Source organism: Hemitrygon akajei, unplaced genomic scaffold, assembly GCF_048418815.1.
Source record: "Hemitrygon akajei unplaced genomic scaffold, sHemAka1.3 Scf000196, whole genome shotgun sequence".
NCBI classification, from domain to species: Eukaryota; Metazoa; Chordata; class Chondrichthyes; order Myliobatiformes; family Dasyatidae; genus Hemitrygon; species Hemitrygon akajei.
The window spans coordinates 105,177-119,966 of NW_027332081.1; the positions used below are offsets into that span (position 1 = coordinate 105,177).

The following is a 14,790-nucleotide window of genomic DNA, read 5'->3' on the forward strand; positions in this document are numbered from 1 at the left end:
CAGGGGTAGCAGGCTGAGGGTAGCAGACACCAACTGAATCAGCAAACTCATTCGTAAGGCCAGTGATGTCGTGGGGGTGGAAATGAACTCTCTGACGGTGGTGTCTGAAAAGAGAATGCATGCCATCTTGGACAATGTCTCCCATCCAATCCATAATGTACTGGTTAGGCACAGGAGAACATTCAGCCAGAGACTCATTCCACCGAGATGCAACACTGAGCGTCATAGGCAGTAATCTCTGACTGTGGCCGTCAAACTTTACAGCTCCTCCCTTGGAATGTCAGACACCCTCCTGGACTAATTTCCACTTGGCATAATTTACCTATTATTATTTAATCATTCATGGATTTATATTGCTATATTTCTACACTATTCTTGGTTGGTGCGACTGCAACGAAACCCAATTTCCTTCGGGATCAATAAAGTATGTGTGTCTGATTAAATTACAGCAGGCAATATTTCAATTCCCTGACCGGGAATCGAACCCGGGCCGCGGCGGTGAGAGCGCCGAATCCTAACCACTAGACCATCAGGGAATCTGACGAAACACTGCCTACAGCAATAGACAACTATCAAACCCAGCAAAATGTAAAACAAAACTTGCAGATAAATAATAATAATGAATAAATGTGATAAATATTGCCACGTATCTACTGCTCAGCACTTTGCAGATCTCTTGTTCACCCAGTGCTTCTGGTTAAAGAACACTCTGGACTCTGAATGAATCAGTGGGTAACACTCGTTGTCCAGTGTTTTTATGAAGATGGTGACATTCATTTTCTCCTATGAGCCCTCGGTCATTCTTGTTTCCGTCTATCTCCTCGAAGCAGTTCAGTAGTCGGCCCTCCGATTCCCGCGACATTGTTGCCGATACATCTGTTGTCTTGTTCCTTATCCTCCGCCTGGGTGGAGGTAGGAGAAAGAAAACCAGACGTTCATAATGCCCGAAATATGTTCTGAGGGTAGAATGGTAGGCTTTCCTGATCGTACTCTAGCAGTGGTCGAGTGTGTGGGAGCCCCGGTACTGAGGATGACGCGCTGATGACAAATGAGCTTAGAATTCATTAAATAACCCTGATAGAAACCCCTGCAATGATTTGAAAGTCCTCAGGGTAGGCAGTTCCTTGTTTGCTGTTCGCGGCACTCAGTACATGGTATGCTTGCTTAACATCTGCTCTGGCGGTATGTGAAGTGCCGTCCGGATCTATGAGGAGAACCTCTCGGTAGCAGCACCGACAGAACTCAATCATTGGTTGTTGTGTTTGGGAGAACAAGGGTGCGGCAAGACCGCTATGTACAGAGAGCATGAAGAATTTATCACAAAACAACACCGCCGTTCCACCCCCCGCCCACCCACCAGCACCACAATAATACCTTCCTATCTTGTCCGAACGGTGGATTGAGAAGCCATACGGCTGTTCCACCGAACTGAGCCATGTCTCCATGAAACAGAGAAGACAGCAGTCCCTCATTTTCCTCAGAAACTGCAATGTTGTGCTTACGTAATGTATTGTGTTTTCAAGTAATTCGCCTTTGGCTAAGAAGATGCTGGGTAAAGGACTCTTCGTAGCCCATCGATTTAGTCTGGCTTGAAGTGATCCGAACCGACTTCTTTTCCGGCAATGGTAATGGCTGACCTTCGCTGATCGCTGAAAGGTGCCGCACCTGCATTCCCGAGAGTCAAGTCCATCTGGTCCTTCAGCAGCTCGTTAAACTGCCGATTAATTTAGACAGCTCAACAGTACATTTCTTAAAGGGAAATTAGGGTCTTCACATTGCAGCCACAGTGGTTCAGCAGATATAAATCTATACATTTTGCGAGCTGTCAGCAATACGTCGCGTGTATCGCCAGTGCCATCGTGGATCTTTGGATTTATAAACAAACCTCAACTTTCCTAAATCCTTATCAATAATGTAGACATCCCGCTCTTACTTGAGCCTAAAAAGTGCATCACCTCGCACGTCATCTCTCTCCCGTCTATCCCCCTCCCGCTTTCTACCGACACCAAACACCCGACTCCGATCTCTCTCCCCATCGAAAATCTTTCACGAATCCCCGATCTCTCGTCACACCAGTTCCCTCGACTTCCTCGCCCTCCCTCCCCCTGGTCTTTATCTACCTTCCTCTTCCTCTCGCTACCTCACCAGTCTCTGTCCCAGTCACTTTCTCCCTTGTCCCTCTCTCTCTTCTCTCTGGCCAGAGTCGACTTCTTTCCCGGGTATTACCTTTTCTCTTCATTGACTGTTCATGGAGTGTCTTGTAGTGAAGATGACGTCTGAACCTACGTGTTTTATAATTGAAATAATAAAAGTTACTTGTTGGTAAGTACGGATTCTCTGTACCTCGCTGACCATTATTACAAGGGGTGATTCACCCATACAAGCTGTCCACCAACAAGTCCCATCCTCTGCACGGTGTTACCATCGGGATGGAGATACAGAAGCGTGAAAGCTCACGCTCAGTGAATCAGGAACAGCTTCTTCCCCGCCGCCGCCAGCAACTCAGGTTTTTTTTTCCTCTAAATTTATTTAATTGCACTGTAAAGTTAACAAATTTCACCACATACCCCGATGATATTAAATCTGGTTCTGATCCTGATTCAGATGAAGGGAGATGTGTTAGTTTGAACTTAAATTAGTTGAAAAGTTATCAGAACCTCGTGAGACGATGGGCTGTAGTGTGCTGTAATACACATACATAACCATATAACCATATAACAATCACAGCACGGAAACAGGCCATTCCGGCCCTCCTAGCCCGTGCCGAACTCTTAATCTCACCTAGTCCCACCTACCCGCACTCAGCCCATAACCCTCCACTCCTTTCCTGTCCATATACCTATCCAATTTTGCCTTAAATGACACAACTGAACTGGCCTCTACTACTTCTACAGGAAGCTCATTCCACACAGCTATCACTCTCTGAGTAAAGAAATACCCCCTCGTGTTACCCTTAAACTTTTGCCCCCTAAATCTCAAATCATGTCCTCTCGTATGAATCATTCTATGCTCTATGCTCTATCTAGGTACAGTATCTCACTATTTAAGTCCAAACGATTAATTATTTAAAGCTACGACGCCTTCCTTTTCCAGATTACTCTCAATGCGTCTGATAATACTGCAGGAGAATTTAACAAGAGGCCAGAAATGTGAGTGCCGACCGCTGGGTGATATTAATGGTTTTGCTTGGAAGGGACACGTCACGTACTACGTAATGAGGAATTGTCCTCGGTGTTTGGACTACGCTGGTCATGGGGTATGAAGGGAAGTATCTGGGCAGACAGGAATATTAGCGATAGTCAGCATGGACCAGTGCGTGGTAGGTCATGTCTAACCAATCTCTCAGAGCTTTACGAGGTAGTTACCAGGAATGGTGTGAAAGGCAAGGCAGTGGATGCCGTCTAACAGGGACTTCAACAAGGAATTTCTCAAGGTTCCGTAGGGGAGGATGCTCGAGGAGGTTCAGTCGTTTGGCTTTCATGATGAGGTAGTAAATTGGATTCGCTTGGCTATTTTGGGAAAGCTAGAGTGTGGTAATGCATGGTTGTCTCTCTGACTGGGCACCTGTGATGAGTGGAGTGCCCCAGGGATCGTCGCTGTGCCCGTAGTTGTTTGTAAATCCATATCAACGATCTTGGTAATAATGTCGTTAGCTTTGCTGATGACAACAACATTGCTGAGTGTAGTCGACAGCGAGGAAGAGTACCGGAATATGAAACGGTATCTGGGACAGCTGGAAAAATGGGTCGGAAAATGTCAGATCGCATTTAACATACACAACTCTGGGGGGCGAGCCAGGGTTGGTCTGACACAATGAGAAATAGGGCACTGAGGAGTACGATAGAACCGACGAATCTGAGAACGCAGGTCCGTAATTCAATGAAGGTTGCGGCAAAGTTACACAGGGTGGTAAAAACAGCTTTTCGCACGTCGGCTCTCCTGGACCAAAGCACTGAGTACAGGAGTTGGGATGTTATGTTGCTGTGGGGCCGAATTTGGAATATTGTGTGCGGTTGGGCTCATCTGCCTGCAGGAAAGATGCAAGTAAGATTGAAAGAATGCAGAAAAAAATCTATACGGCTATTGAAGGGAAAGAATGTTTTGAATTAAAAGGTAAGATCACATTTGTCAACACTTTATTCCCGAGCGGGTAGTGGACTGAGGGGAGATTTGATGGAGGTATACAACATTATGAGGTGTATAGAGAGTGTAAATGCAAGCGGGCTTTCTGCACTGATGTTAAGCGAGAATAAAACTGGAGATCATGCGTAAAGGGTGAAATGTGAAATGTTTAAGGGAAACATGAGGGGAAACTTCTTCACTCAGAGGGTCGACAGAGTCTAGGCAGTGCGAACAACGCAAATGGTAATTGAGATTCCAATGTCAACGTTTAAGTGATGATTGCAGAAGTACATGGATGTGAGGGATATGGATGGCCACGGTCCTGGTGAGGTCGATGGGAGGTGGCAATGTAAATAATTCCTCACTGACTGGACGGGCTGAGGACGCTGTTTCTGTACAATGGTTTCCTAAGGCTGTCTGACTGTCTGCCTTCAGGTGTGTCAAACTCATTTTAGGTCACGAGCCGGATTGAGCAAAATGCAGCTTCATGCGGGCCGGATCAGTCGGACGCGTGCGAACGCAGCTTTTGTTGCCTCCGTTTTTTCAGCCTGCTCTCATGTGTCTCAGTCTCTGCTATAACTACAAAGTGTTTCACTTTACAAATTCCGTTTCTTATGAAGAAGACTGCCGAGGAAGACTGCCGAATAAACACTAAAAACCCTGAAAACCTGGTACCTGAATAAACTCAGCATTAGCCATATCATACGCCATAGGCGCTTCGATTACTGGGGCCAGCTTTAATAGTAATTAGATATTATCTCGCGGGCCAAAGATAATTCAACCGCGGGCCGGATTTGGCCCGCGGGCCTTGACTTTGACATATATGGTCTACTACATCATCTGCCTTCTGTTAGGATACCAATTCTGAATCAAGGCAGCCCGGTTGCCCTGGATCCCATGCCTCCTGACTTTCTGAATGAGTCTACTTCGGGGAACTGATCAAACGCCTGACCATGATTAATGCCCCCTCATCGACTGTTCTGATTCTTCTGTTTGTTTTATTTTCACTTTTTCAAATAATTCAATCTGGCTCATAAAGGGCAACATGCCATGTTGTCTCCCCGTAGCCAGGCTACATTTCTCTAAATACTCTTAAGTTCCTTCGTCAATAATCCTCTCCAGAAATTTACCCACTACTGATGTAAGACTCCCGGGTCTATCATTTCAAATACTATCCTTGCTATCTTTCGTCAACAAATGAATAACATTTTCCACCCTCCAATCATCTAGTTCTACTTCCGTGGCCAGCGAAGACGCAAACATCCTGTCCAAAAGCACAGCAATATCTGAGCTCGCCTTTCAAAATTACCTGTACTATATCCCTTCCAGCATCGGGGAATCATCTATTACCTGGACTATAACCCTTCCGTTATAGGGGAATCATCTATCACAATGTTTTCCAAGTTTCCAGCGCATCCTCTTTCTCAGCGTCGGCTTGTTCGAGCATATCTGCCTTTTTACACTGTGTTCACATTGATCAATGTATTCAGTGAGGAGCTTCACCTCCTCCTTGGACTCCAGACACAGGTTTTCGACTTTTACCTCTGATCTGCCCACACTCTCCCCAGTCTCCTCCTGTTCTTCACAGTGCAAATCGTCAAGGACTTCTCAAATCCCCCTATCACTCTTTTAAGTCAATTGTTAAGTTCCTTCCTGTCTACATTGTGACTCGCCGTAGCCTTACCTGATCCTTTCTTTCTGTTCTGTATGTATCGTTCTTTCTTCCTCTTGACGTGTTGTTCCAACTTTCTTGTCTCCCAGGGTTACTTTACACCGTCGTCCTTTCCCTGGGTCACTGAGATAAGCCTATACTGAACCCCGTGTCAGTGCTCCCTAAACAATCCCCGCATCCTCATGAGAGACTCATCCGGAAAGTCATGAGGCATGGGATCAGTGGAAACTTGCTTATTTGGATTTTTTAAAAATTGGCTTAAAGGAAGAAAGCATAGGGTAGTTGTGGAAGGAAAGTATGCTGCCTGGAGGTCGGTGACTAGTGGAGTGTCGCAGGGATCTGTCCTGGGACCCCAGCTATTTGTGATTTTTATAAATGACCTGGATGTAGAGGCGGAAGGATGGGTGAGTAAGTTTGCGGATGACAGGAAGTTTGAAGGAGTTGTGGATGGAGCTGTAGGTTGTCGAAGGTTACAAGAGGATATAGACAGGCTGCAGAGTTGTGCAGAAAAATGGCAGATGGAGTTCAGTTCGGAGAAGAGTGAGATGATGCCTTTTGGAAGGACAAACCAGAAGACTGAGTACAGGATTAATGGTCAGTTACTTAAGAGTGTGGATGAACAATGGAAACCTTGGGATTCAAATCCATACATCCTTCAAGGTCGCTGCACAGGTTGATAGGGTGGTTAAGAAGGTCTATGGGATGCTAGACTTCATTAACAATGGGATTGGGTTCAAGAGTAGAGAGGTCATGTTGCAACTGTACAAATCTCTGGTGAGACCGCACTTAGAGCATTGTGTTCAATTCTGGTCACCTCTTTATAGGAAGGATGTGGAAGCTATGGAGAGGGTGCAGAGGAGATTTACCAGGATGTTGCCCAGTTTGGAGAACAAGTCATATGAAGCAAGGTTAGCAGAGCTGGGACTTTTCTCTTTGGAGCATAGAAGAACGAGAGGGTACTTGATAGAGGTCTACAAGATTATGAGAGGCATAGATAGGGTGGATACTCAGTACCTGTTTCCCAGGGCACCAATAGCAAACATCAGAGGGCATATGTACAAAATTAAGGGAGGGAGGTTTGGGGAGACATCAGGGGTAAGTTTTTTACACACAGGGTTGTGAGTGCCTGGAATGACTTGCCAGCGATGGTGGTGGAGGCTAAAACATTAGGGATATTTAAGATCCTCTTGGACAGGCATATAGATGAAAGAAAAATGGTTATTGCGTAATGTGGGTTTAGTACTGTTTTTAAGGATTACATGGGTTGGCACAACATGGAGGGCTGAAGTACTCCCTAAGCAATCCCCACATGCCTGTTGCGGAATGCCCTGAGTGCATCATTTCCCAATGTACTTTCCTAAACTCCAGCCAGGCAGCTGGAGTTGACCGCCAATTAAACACATACCATACTTTCTGGTCCTATCCCTGGGCAAGGTAAATGGAGGGGAGTTCTGTCCTATCGTTCTGAAATGCTGACCCAGCAAGAGGTCTGTCACCTGACCCATTTCCTTTTCTAATATTAGATCCGGTACGGACTGGTCGTTAGTACGCCTGTCTACATATAGTGACATGAATCCTTCCTGGACACAACTGAGAAATTATGCCATACCTAAACATTTTACACGGGGGAGATGCCAACGAATATTATGGAAGTTTAATTTACTCGTGACAATAACATGGCAAATGTCCAAGTCCCGCTTCCCGATCGGTTCCTCACTGTTCCCGTTGCAGGTTTTTTGTTGTTAGATGGGCATAGAATACTCCAAATGGAGTGATCATGTTTTTGTATTCGTCTCCCAGTCTATTAACAAACGAAAGCTCCATGTTTTCCTCCCTTTCTGCAGCTGTGATACTATCCCTGTTTTCCCATCGCACTCCCTTTACACTCTCTTACCCGACCCTGTCTATTTTTCCACATCTAAAACCCGGAAAACCCTGAAGCCATCCCTGCCCTTCTGACAGTCGAGTGTCTGTGATAGTTTGGAACATACTTCAACCAAAGTGACAATCAGACCAGCAGCAATGACTGTTTGTATTGCTACCTACCTGAACTGTATGAAGTCAGCAATCTTCCGCCAATTCTGCAATTTCGGGTGACCAGACATATGATTGTTTGAATTAATGACATATTTGACAAACCTGCTAATTGTAAAACGGCTTTATTTGAAAACTCCGCTGAATTGTCATTAGACACGAGCGTTATCTACACAGATGACCATTTAATGTAAACACATACTTCATTCCATTCCTCAGCTCTTCTCTGAATTTCCTCTGTGTCAGTGTATAGATACAGGTATTGGTGCACATGCTGAGAAACTGTAACATGAACCCAAATTGTTGTAGGATATATACCGGAGAACTCAAATATCTGTCCTGGTAAAAATAGTTTTGCACTTGCCATTTCAGGGAATGCGCTACACTGGGCATCCACAATAATATGAAATTAGCTGATATAGAAAACAACAAAATCATCGATTTTCTGCGTTTTTCCACCTCGGCATCTTTCTGATTGTCGCTGCTGTGCCGAAGCCTTCTGCGGACTCTATTTGCCACAACGATATGCCTTACGGTTAATCCGTTAAACACCAGGGTTAAACCGATTGGTATCAATGGTGTTAAAATACTGTCCAGTAATGCGTATCCTCTCCACACGGGTGAAGTAGCGTATTCATATGTGGTGGTGCACCGCCACGGCGTGTTGTCAATAATGATGTAAGATTCAATGGCAAAGTATAACGGGGCGCTTCTCCCGCAGCTCACTATAACCACGGTCACGATAACCCCCGTTGCTGTTCTCTCGATGCAGTATCGGTCCCGCAGCTTTCGGCAACATATTGCGATGAAGCGATCGAAGGTAAAACTGACCGTAAACCAAACAGAACAGTCCGTCGTTACAGCCCGAAATATAAGTGTCAGAGTGCATACAGGAGTGATGAGCAGGGATCTGGAATAAATGTAGATATTGTTGGTCTGTTCCACTAAAGCAGCAAAGATAACCACCAGTAGATCCGCTGTCGCCATTCCAACCAGGTAACGGGTGATGCATTTGGAGAGTCCGCATTTTCCCCGAGATAGGATCACAATCGCCGTTAAATTAACTACAATAAATTTAAAAGCAAAATAGAAATATCGTCAGTAGCAACTCTCTGAATGCCCCCATGTCTGTTTGGAAGTGGAAAACGGGAGTCCAGTGTGTGCGGTCTCGGTCGCTGCACTCCGGCTGGAGGACAATGACGGATGTGAGTGTCAGTGGATTGGCGACCTACCGACAGTTTAGAGCGAGGCATCAGAGGTTCACGACTCACGTACCGGAGAACGGACCATCGTCCTAGTGAACAATATCATTTCCATTAAAAGGGGCGAAACAGTTGAAGGGATTGTTTGCAGCGGTGACAAAGTGGAATCAAGAGATAGAAAACACAATTTATCATTTACTGACTTATGTAAGAACAGATCTACGTGTTGAAAGTAGACTGGTCCATTATTTAAATAAGCTGCCACGTTGTTATAAGGTCGAAGTGTCGGCACTGATAGAAACTGGGACCCAGAAAAGCAGAGACCAGCATCACTTAAGAAAGCCTAGCGAGGTGAAATTATGAAACAATGCCAATATCGGCACGAACGTAATTGACAAAAGAAAAATCTCATCGATCAAAGTATGCAAATGAAATAAAACAACCAGATGCCCGGGAGAACAGTCGATCGCCACAGTAAACAACACCATTTCCTTTATTAGAGGAGAAAAAACAGACGGTATTATTTGTAGTGGTGACAAAGTGGAATCAAGGAGATGCAAAGCACGAGTTCTCATTTACTCTTACAGAAGAACAGACCCACGTGTCGAAATAGACTGGACCGTCATTTAAATAAACTGTCACATTCTTATAAGGTCGATGTGTCTGCAATGATAGAGACTCGGACCTAGAAAAGCAGAGACCGGCATCACTTCAGAAAGCCTAGCGAGGTGAAATTATGAAACAATGTCAATATCGACACCAACTTAATTGAGAAAAGAAGAAAACTGTGAGATCGAATTATAAAAAAGAGAAATTAAAACCATTGCATGCTTGAATGCTCCACTCCGGAAACACGTTTCAGCCGATAGTAGCATCTGTGCTTAGTAACAGTGCGGATACCGCAGCAGAGTAACGACGGCACCATACATAAAGTAACCAGCTCCGGCATCTTACCGGGGACACCAACCGCTACAAGTGTGGGATAGAAAATGGCCGCGATGTAGTAAATCGCTGCATATCCCATATTCCGTCAGAAGCAGCGGTCAGTTGTACGGAGCGTTTCAGCTGCTCTGATGGACTGGGGAACGTTTTAGCAGACTTTTATTGAGGTGAGAGCAATTCCACTGAGGCAATTAACGTGGCTATCACGTCAGGGACTAGTGACAACCAACTGCACAAACACTTACATTAAACTATTTATACTCACGCTGTCCACGTGTCATGAATTTGACTCCTCAAGGGAGTCTATTACTTTCAAGCAAAATATGATATATTTTTTCCCTGTTATTTTCCATGACACCTGGCTTCAGCTATTTAAGCAGCATATTTTTATATGATTGTTGCTTTAAAACAGGCATTCATCCTGAAGTCGATTTATTTTGTTATATTTGACCGTGCACATTCGCTTCTGAAATTGAGAGAAGGAGTTTGTTCTGTCAGGTGAAATGAAGAACACTTCTTTATTAAAGGGAAACTTCCGTTCATCTTTTCGTTCGTTCCAGTCATTCCGGGCGATTAGAGTGATGGAAATCACAGTGACAGCTGACATGTGTTACAATAAAATACACTGCACATATTCCTCCAAACACTTTGAAAGATCCACAGCGATATTCCAGAGACCTGTGGTCAAAAAGGGAACGAGTACTCGGGAAATTAGCGAGGGCTGCGGACAGTTTGAAGAGCATGTTTTCCAGCGCACACATGGGGCGTTTGGCAGGAACCTGACCTCTGCCAGTGAATGACTTGACCACCCCATACCCGTGACCTGCGATGCAGTCTGTTTAACTTTAAAGATATTCTCAGACCTGCTACAATTCTACCACTATTTATCCAGCCATTCTCTGTTTGAACAAATATAGTAAGTAAAATCTATGAACTATCCGCAGGTTGTTAGGCTGTTATTTTTTTTGCCACGAAGTTGTCTTTTTTTCTCCTGATTTACTGTCAGGTATATTGCCTTTCGAGAGTCACTATAAGTATGTGCAGAACCTGTCAATCACACTTCCTTCTGCTCCTGCAGTGCACCGCTCCGTGCCGATTGTGGTTCTCGTACCGATGAGCGGCCCTCGGTTGACTCGAGAATGTATCACCCCTGCCTTCAAATTCATCCTTCCAAAATGAATCACTCCGTAACGTTCCGGGTTGAGCACCAACTGTAACTTCTCAGCGCTGCTCTGCGTCCTGTCACTGTCCTGTTGTAAACTCTGACTATCTTCTATACTATCCATAATTCCACCAACTTCCACATCATTGAAAATACAATAACTCACCTTTCCACTTCCTTATTCACATCCTTTTTAAAGCACAAATATCCTGGGGTCTCAGAACAGATCTCACAGGACACCACTGGCACCAACATCCAGGGAGAAAACGCTCGACCTACAATTATCCTCTGCCTTCTTGGGTGTCAGTCCTGAATCCACAAGCCAACTTTTCCAGGGTACCAAGTTTTCTAACTTTCTGAAAGGTCCAACCATGTTTAACCGAAGGATGACCTTCACGTCTTCATAGAATTGCTCCAGGGTCATGAGAGATGATCTCCTCCTCACAAAGCCACACTGATTCTCCCAAATCAGTTATTGCTTCTAGAAATTCTCGTAAATTCTGTTTCTAAGAATGTTCTCCAATAATTTGCCCGTCACTGAAGTAGGACTCACCGCTTCCCGCAGTCACCCAGGGTTTCTCCCGAATACACAAGAGGACTTACCTATCCTAATGCTTTTTTTCCCCCCAAAAGTTACAGTGCATTCTCTCTCTTAACATCGATATGCTGTCGCATATCGGCCTGTTTAACGCTCTCCTCACAAATGTCCCTCTCACTGGAGAACACTGAACTGAAGACTTCATTAAGGACCTGCTCTTCTTCCCCTGACTTAAGGGGCTTGTTTCACTTTCTGTCCCCGACCGGTCCTACAATCACACTAGTCATCTTTTTCTTCACATACATCTAGAAAGGCTTAGTGTTTTCCTTAAAGTTACTACGGACCTTCTGTAGACGTTTCTAGTTGTACTAATTCCATTCTTCAGTTTGTCCTCGGCTACTTTGTAAATCTACAGTCACGTCTGATCCTTGCTTTCTAATCATGAGGTCAGCTTCCTAAAGCTTCTTTCTTCCTCTTGACCAGATGTTTCACATCTCTTCTCAACCATGGTTCCTTCACCCTGCAGTCCTTCCCCTGTCTGAATGGGGCAAGCGTATCCAGAACCCCATGTCAATACAGCCTTAAATATATTCACATTTCCGGTGTGTATTTTCCAGGACATATACTTTCCTGATTCATGCTTTGATGTTCCAGCTTAATATCATCGTAACTCCACTTACACTGTTAATAAATTTGGGAACTGACACGGGTTGTGGGCAGAGAGTGGGGCAATGGGATGGTTATGAGGAATGACACGACGTTGCGGGGACACAGCGGGGCATTGAGATTACTTGGTGAATGCCACGGACCTGTGTGATTAGTGCATGTAACCCTTTTACGAAAGGAGGGTGCTGAACCCCTTATGATTTGTCTACCGACACAACCGATCCACAGACCAGACAGTGCAATAGTCACTGCTCTACACACCGTCCTTACACATCTGGAGAAGAAGGATGCTCATGTGAGAATGCTATTATTGGACTACAGTTCAGTATTCAACACCATAATCCCCTCCAGTCTCGACAGGAAGCTCAGAGATCTCGTCCTTGACCCTGTCCTTCAGATCGCCAGCAGGTTGTAAGAATGGGCTCCCTCAGATCCACGCCTCTGACTTTCAACACAGGAGCCACTCAGGGCCATGTACTGAGTCCCCTCCTTACTCCCTGTATACCGATGACTGTATCGCCACCCACAGCTCCAATCTGTTAATTAAATTTGCCGATGATACTATATTGATTGGACTAATCATAAAAAATAACGAAGTGGCCGACAGGGAAAAAGTTATCTCTCTGACACAGTGTCATCAAGTAAACAATCTATCCCTCAATGTCGCAAAAACAAAGGAGCTGGCTGTTGATTACAGGAGGAATGGAGACGGGCTATACCCTATTCACATCAATGGATCTGGAGTTGAGAGGGTGAACAGCTTTTTCTTGCTGATCTGTGACATTTCCTACCAGCTCTATTGCAATTTTCATAATTTTGCTCTGCACTTATCTTGTCTAAAGTTAATGTTTATATCTTCAGAATATAGTTCTACTATTTAATTAATTCTTCTACCTTTGATGGTGAAGGAGCGATCGACTGTCTATACAGGGTTTGTCAACCGTTAATAATTATGATTATATTTTCCTTGTTTCTTAGCTCAAGCTGGTATAACACACTCATGTCTCAGTTTGCCAGGAAATTGTGTACTCAAATCGCTGGGGTGTCTTCTATGAACAGACATGAGTGGTTCACTTGATGTTCGGTAGTGACCATTTCTTCATGTTTTTGGATTGTGCTCTCATTTAAGTTTAGTGGTGAGTATTTTGTATTAGTTTTAAACAGGCCGGCATGCAGTGCTCAATTCTGGTTTCGTTAAGAAAAAAATATCCTGAGGAGGATTTTTTTTTAATTAACAACACTGCCCATCTCCCAGTTTCATCGATGAAGTACCTCCTTGTTATTCTTCCTCACCTGCCCCACTACTCTTCTTACTCTGACTTATCATCTTTTTTTCAAAAAAGCCAATAGTCCAAGAGTACCGTGGACAGAAGTGAGTGTCGATGCCATTACTAATGAGAAAATGTGCTTTGGAAGCTGGCACGCCTGGAGGTAGATATGACTCCTGGACCAGATGATGTACACCCCATTGTCCAGAAAGAGGTAGTTGAAGAGTTTGTGAAGGCATTAGAGTCATGGAACATTACAACACAGGAAAATGCCATTCGGCCAGTCTAGGCTGTGCCAAGCCATCAATCTGCCTAGTTCCAGCAACTTCTAACGGGACAAGAGTCATCCATTCCCTCCTATCCATATACTCATCCGAACTTTTCTGAAATGTTGAGGCGGTGAGGCGATGGATGTTGTTCTCTTGGATTTCCAGATGGTTTTAACGACTTGCTGCACATGAGCCTGCCAAACAAGATCACAACTCATGGTATTACAGGAATGCTACTGGCACGAATCGAAGATTGGTTCACTGGCATGAGACAAAGAGTTAGAACAATGCGAGCCTATTCTGTTTGCTACCGGTAACCAATGGCGTTCCCCTGGAGTCGGTAATGAGATTGCGTCTGTTCATGTTAAAATTAACGATTTGGATGACAGTGGCTTGGTGACCGACTTTGTAGTCGCTACGAAGGTAGGTGCCGGATAGGCAGCTGAGAGCAAAGTGGGTGTCTGCAGAAGGAGTCAGACCGGTTTGAAGAACAGACAATGAGGTGGCAGATGAAATACAGTGTAGGGACTGCGGTCTGCAGTCAGGTACTCAGGTTCACTCAGCGTAATGTTGCACGAACATTATTTGCAAAACGCTCCGACACAATACGGGTTTCATTTTGTTACGTTGGAACCATCCCCTGAATCATTAGTTGATGCTTGAGGGATGCGCTGTTGCGAATTACTCATAAAAACTTAAGGTGAACACTAGAATGAGGAAGTCGATAATACAGGAGTTAATAGCGGAGTATTATATATCCAAGGGAATGTTTGAAGAGGATGTGTGGGAAATGTGGTTGAAAGTAAACCTACTGAGGCTGAAGTTCAGCTTCGGTTATAAAAATTAAAGAGGGAGGATGAGAAAGTGGCTGAGACCCTTTCAGGGTCTGCTAAGTCAGTAGACGAGTTTGCTTTA

The 14,790-nt window shown here is 44.6% G+C and overlaps 1 non-coding gene across 1 annotated transcript; it reads right to left on the reverse strand.

Moving 5' to 3' along the window:
* Window positions 1-464: 464 nt before the first annotated feature.
* Window positions 465-536, reverse strand: trnae-cuc (transfer RNA glutamic acid (anticodon CUC)). Its single transcript has one exon. It is a non-coding gene; the product is annotated as a tRNA-Glu (tRNA).
* Between the last annotated feature and the right edge of the window lie 14,254 nt (window positions 537-14,790).